Source organism: Salvelinus alpinus, chromosome 26 (assembly GCF_045679555.1).
Source record: "Salvelinus alpinus chromosome 26, SLU_Salpinus.1, whole genome shotgun sequence".
In the NCBI taxonomy this organism is placed as follows: Eukaryota; Metazoa; Chordata; class Actinopteri; order Salmoniformes; family Salmonidae; genus Salvelinus; species Salvelinus alpinus.
This window is the reverse complement of record NC_092111.1, coordinates 3,694,026-3,700,445: the sequence shown is the minus strand read 5'-3', so window position 1 is coordinate 3,700,445 and position 6,420 is coordinate 3,694,026.

Below are 6,420 nucleotides of genomic sequence, written 5' to 3'. Positions count from 1 at the left end.
TGCTGAACAAAAATGCTGAATGACATGAAATTTCAAAGTGAATACTAGGAATTGCATTACCAAAGCACAGGAAGAACCACCATGCCATAGAGCTGACGCATCCAATGGTGCAAGTAGGGGTTGCTCAGCAACAATACTCGGAGTACCAGCTAAAGCTTCATGTATATATCGGCATGTTAACATTTGGTCCTTTTTCAAGAATCTACCCACAAAATAAATAAGTAATGGACAGATTGGACAGTTGACAGGCATTCTCATTGACTGCAAAAGTATTGCAGCAAACAGGATGCCAGATGGTATTAGATACCATACAGTCAAATCATCCCATGAGATGGCATTAAAGAAAGATACCTACCATACAGTCAAATCATCCCATGAGATGGCATTAAAGAAAGATACCTACCATACAGTCAAATCATCCCATGAGATGGCATTAAAGAAAGTTACCTACCATACAGTCAAATCATCCCATGAGATGGCATTAAAGAAAGATACCTACCATACAGTCAAATAAGTCATCCCATGAGATGGCATTAAAGAAAGATACCTACCATACAGTCAAATAAATCATCCCATGAGATGGCATTAAAGAAAGACACCTACCATACAGTCAAATAAATCATCCCATGAGATGGCATTAAAGAAAGACACCTACCATACAGTCAAATAAATCATCCCATGAGATGGCATTAAAGAAAGATACCTACCATACAGTCAAATAAATCATCCCATGAGATGGCATTAAAGAAAGACACCTACCATACAGTCAAATAAATCATCCCATGAGATGGCATTAAAGAAAGATACCTACCATTCAGTCAAATAAATCATCTAAATGGCATGTCAATAAAGCATTACAAACCTCTAGCAAGACAAACCTAGCTTATAAAGTACATTCTTATGGCTTTAGATTCTCCTTAAGTAGGTACACAAAAGTGTCCTAACAGTAGTATTCAATTGCCCTTAAGTACAATCAGTAGCTTAAACCTAGCATCAAATTAAGCTAATGCTAGCACATGCAACATAGGACACATATACCTCTGACTCAGATGTTTTCCACAGCAGTCCTGGGTTAGATTCATTAGGGCACACAACTGAACACGTTTTAAAGCGCTTTGCAACGGAAAACGAAAATTAGTGTTTCTTATTGGACAAGACCTGGTAGTCCCTCCCAGTTTCAGTCTCTTTTCTTATATTTGGTGTCTGATGAGTATACCCCTGTTGTGTGAGACAGCACAGCGATATACAGTAGGCTGCAGTAGCTCCTGGAGCTGGCAGAGGGTACTGTGCAGTGTGGCGGCCAGTGTCTCAGCCTGGGTTTCCACACAACAGTAGAAGGCTGTTATGGAGAAGTGGACATGGTCAAACTGGGGGTTGTAGCACACAGCATATCCGTCGGGAACGAGAGGTTCAAAACACAACACAATGTCCATGTTTGTAGGCACCTAGTGTAGGGGTTTTTAATGTAGTTTAGAAGTTGGGGAGAAGAAGGAAGACAAGGTATAAAGTTACTTTCACATAATTTAAAAAAATTAGTTTTACTGATGTAGTTTTACAGTTACTGATCAAACTATTCCTTTACTTTAAATTGGTATGCACAATAGTTTCCTAAATGTGTGTCTTGCAAATGATCTGAAAATGATAAACCACAAATGAGGTGTTGATAACCAATAAAAAAAAAATGAAATACTTTAACACACACATATATATAACATCCAACAATTTCAAAGATTTTACTGAGTTACAGTTCATATAAGGAAATCAGTCAACTGAAATACATTAAATTAGGCCCTAATCTATGGATTTCACATGACTGGGAATAGATGCATCTGTTGGATGCAGATAACAGATAACCTTTTTAAAAAGGCAGGGGTTTGGATCAGAAAACCAGTCAGTATCTGGTGTGACCACCATTTGACTTATGCAGCGCGACACATCTCCTTCACATAGAGTTGACCAGGCTGTTGATTGTGGCCTGTAAACGTTGTCTCACTCCTATTCAATGCCTGTGCGAAGTTTCTGGATACTGGCGGGAACTGGTACACGTCGATCCAGAGCATCCCAAACATGCTCAATGGGTGACATGTATAGTGAGTATGCAGGCCAGCTGGGACATTTTCAGCTTCCAAAAATTCTGTACAGATCCTTGCGACATGGGGTTGGGCTTATCATGCTGAAACAGGAGGTGATTGCGGCTGATGAATGACACGACAATGGGCCTCAGGATCTCGTCACGGTATCTCTGTGCATTCAAATTGCCATTGATAAAATGCAATTGTGTTAGTTGTCCGTAGCTTATGCCTGCCCATACCATAACTCCACCATGGGGCCCTCTGTTCACAACGTTGACATCAGCAAACCGCTCTTCCACACGGCGCCATACATGTTGTCTGCCATCTGCTCGGTACAATTGAAACCGGGATTAATCCGTGAAGAGCACACTTCTCCAGCGTGCCAGTGGACATCAAAGGTGAGCATTTGCCCACTGAAGTCGGTTACGACGCCAAACTACAGTCAAGTCAAGACCCTGGTGAGGATGACGAGCACGCAGATGAGCTTCCCTGAGACGGTTTCTGACGGTTTGTGCAGAAATTCTTGGGTTGTGCAAACCCACAGTTTCATCAGGTGGCTGGTCTCAGACGATCCCGCAAGTGAAGGAGCCGGATGTGGAACTCCTGGGTTGGCATGGTTACACGTGGTTTGCGGTTGTGAGGCTGGTTGGACGTACTGCCAAATTCTCTAAAACGACGTTGGAGGTGGCTTATGGTAGAGAAATGAACATTCAATTCTCTGGCAACAGCTTGTGGACATTCTTGCAGTCAGCATGCCAATTGCACACTCCCTTAAAACATCTGTGGCATTGTGTTGTGTGACAAAATGGCACATTTTAGAGTGGCCTTTTACTGTCCCCCAGCACAAGGTGCACCTGTGTAATGACCATGCTGTTTAATCATCTACTTTATATGCCACACCTGTCAGGTGGATGGATTATCTTGGCAAAGGAGAAATGCTTGCTAATAGGGATGTAACATTTGTGCACAAAATGTTTGAGAAATAAGCTTTTTGTGCATATGGAACATTTCTGGGATCTTATATTTCAGCTCCTGAAACATGGGACCAACACTTTACATGTAGCGTTTATATTTTTGTTCAGTGTACTTGCAGATCCAAAACTTTGTAAGCAAAATGTTTAGCAACTTTATAACTCAGTCCTACTCCAGTACTGTCGACACTATTCTGATACAAGGGCTCAATCACAAAGCTAAGATCGCTTCTATTGACTCCATTATTTTGCTCTATGCAATCTGCACCCATTGTGAAAATCAAAATACAATTGGAACAATGCCTAGATTGTACACTGTCATATAGGGTCAAATTCGGTAAAAAATGCACTCTTCCTCTAGCTTCGCTAGACAGTCTCATTCAACTTAAACTAATACATTGTATGCCAGGCAAGGTTATTATAGTTTTGTGATTTTCTATTAAAAAAATGTTTAAAAATCAAACCGTTTTTAGATTTTTATTTCAAATTCAGTTTAGTTTGTTTGTTTTCAGACTTGATTTACTAGTTTTTATTCAGTTTGATAAAAACATTTCTATTTTGATATTTCTATTATTTTGTTTCTGTTTTAGTGTTAGGGACAGAAAGTATTATGCATGAGCGGCTAGGAGCCCATTTAGACACTGAGTGTACAAAACATTAGGAACACCTGCTCTTTCTATGACAGAACCCCCAGGGGTACGCACAATGCAGTAGGGGGTACGCCAAACAAAAATGTGATTCACATTTTTTTTTAAATTATAAAAAATATTTTTTTCTTTTACATTTTTCATTTTCAGACCTTTAGAAACATGACAATTTGAAAACTAAGCCATGGCAGTTTTTGAGCGAGAATAAAGATGACTTTTGAGTAGTAAGACATGTATAAAAGCAACAGATACCATTAATAAGAAGGGGCTAGAAGCGTCTTATATAGTGAGCTACCAAGTGGCTAGGACAGGCAAGCCCCAAACTATTGTGGAGGACTTAATTCTTCCTGCTGCTATGGATATGGCTGAGACAATGCTGGCGGAAAAGTACAAAAAAACTATACACACAATTCCTTCATCAAACAACACTGTTTCACGACGCATCACTGACATGGCAGGAGATGTTTTGAAACAATTACTGCTTCGCATACAAGCCAGTGAATTACAGTTGAAGTCGGAAGTTTACATACACTTAGGTTGGAGTCATTAAAACTAGTTTTTCAACCACTCCACAAAAGTCTTGTTAACAAACTATAGTTTTGGCAAGTTGGTTAGGACATCTACTTTGTGCATGACCTAATACATTTTTCCAACAATTGTTTACAGACAGATTATTTCACTTATAACTCTCCGTATCACAATTCCAGTGGGTCAGAAGTTTACATACACTAAGTTGACTGTGCCTTTAAACAGATTGGAAAATTCCAGAAAATTAAGTCATGGCTTTAGAAGCTTCTGATAGGCGAATTGACATCATGTGAGTCAATTGGAGGTGTATCTGTGGATGTATTTCAAGGCCTACCTTCAAACTCAGTGCCTCTTTGCTTGACATCATGGGAAAATCAAAAGAAATCAGCCAAGACCTCAGAAAAAAATGGTAGACCTCCACAAGTCTGGTTCATCCCTGGGGGCGATTTCCAAACGCCTGAAGGTACCACGTTCATCTATACAAACGATAGTACGCAAGTATAAACACCATGGGACCATGCAGCCGTCCTACCGCTCAGGAAGGAGATGCGTGCTATCTCCTAGAGATGAACGTACTTAGGTGCGAAAAGTGCAGATCAATCCCAGAACAATAGCAAAGGACCTTGTGAAGATGCTGGAGGAAACAGGTACAAAAGTATCTATATCCACAGTAAAACGAGTCCAATATTGACAAAACCTGAAAAGCCGCTCCGCAAGGAAGAACCCACTGCTCCAAAACCGCAATAAAAAAAGCCAGACTACAATTTGCAACTGCACATGAAGACAAAGATCATACTTTTTGGAGAAATGTCCTCTGGTCTGATGAAACAAAAATAGAACTGTTTGGCCGTAATGACCATCGATATGTTTGGAGGAAAAAGGGGAGGCTTTCAAGCCGAAGAACACCATCCCAACCGTGAAGCACAGGGTGGCAGCATCATGTTGTGGGGGTGCTTTGCTGCAGGAGGGACTGGTGCACATCATGAGGAGGAAAAGTATGTGGATATATTGAAGCAACATCTCAAGACACCAGTCAGGAATCTAAAGCTTGGTGGCAAATGGGTCTTCCAACTGGACAATGACCCCAAGCATACTTCCAAAGTTGTGGCAAAATGGCTTAAGGACAACAAAGTCAAGGTATTGGAGTGACCATCCCAAAGCCCTGACCTCAAGCCTATAGAAAATTTGTGGGCAGAATGAAATAGCGTGTGTGAGCAAGGAGGCCTACAAACCTGACTCAGTTACACCAGCTCTGTCAGGAGGAATGGGCCAAAATTCACCCAACTTATTGTGGGAAGCTTGTGGAAGGCTACCCGAAACATTTGACCCAGGTTATACAATTTAAAGGCAATGCTACCAGATACCAATTGAGTGTATGTAATCTTCTGACCCACTGGGAATGTGATGAAAGAAATAAAAGCTGAAAGAAATAAAAGCTGAAATAAATCATTCTCTTTACTATTATTCTGACATTTCACATTCTTAAAATAAAGTGGTGATCCTAACTGACCAAAGACAGGGAATTTTTATGAGGATTAAACGTCAGGAATTGTGAAAAACTGAGTTTAAATTTATTTGGCTAAGGCTTATGTACATTTCCGACTTCAACTGTATGTGCGTTATAGCTGGATGAGTCAATAGACGTGGCGGGCCTGGCACAGCTCCTCGTATATGTCCATTACGTTTATGGGGGGTCAATTAAGGAAGACAATCTCTCCTGCAAACCACTGGAAACCAGGACAACATGAGAGGATTTTTTAAATGTACTGTACAGCTTTGTGACATCAAATTAACTTTGTTGGTCAAGATGTGTTGGTATCTGTACTGATGGCGCAAAAGCCATGACATGGAGACATAGTGGAGTGGTAACGAGCATGCAAGCAGTTCTCAAGTGCTGTCAGGTTGGATGGGGAGCGTTGCTGCACAGCTGTTTTCAGGTCTCTCCAGAGATGTTCGATCAGGTTCAAGTCTGGGCTCTGGCTGGGCCACACAAGGACATTCAGAGACTTGTCCCGAAGCCACTCCTGCTTTGTCTTGGCTGTGTGCTTAGGGTCGTTGTCCTGTTGAAAGGTGAACATTTGCCCCAGTCTGAGGTCCTGAGCGCTCTGGAGCAGGTTCTCTGTACTTTGCTCTGTTCATCTTTGCCTCAATCCTGACTAGTCTCCCAGTCCTTGCAGCTGAAAAACATCCTCACAGCATGAT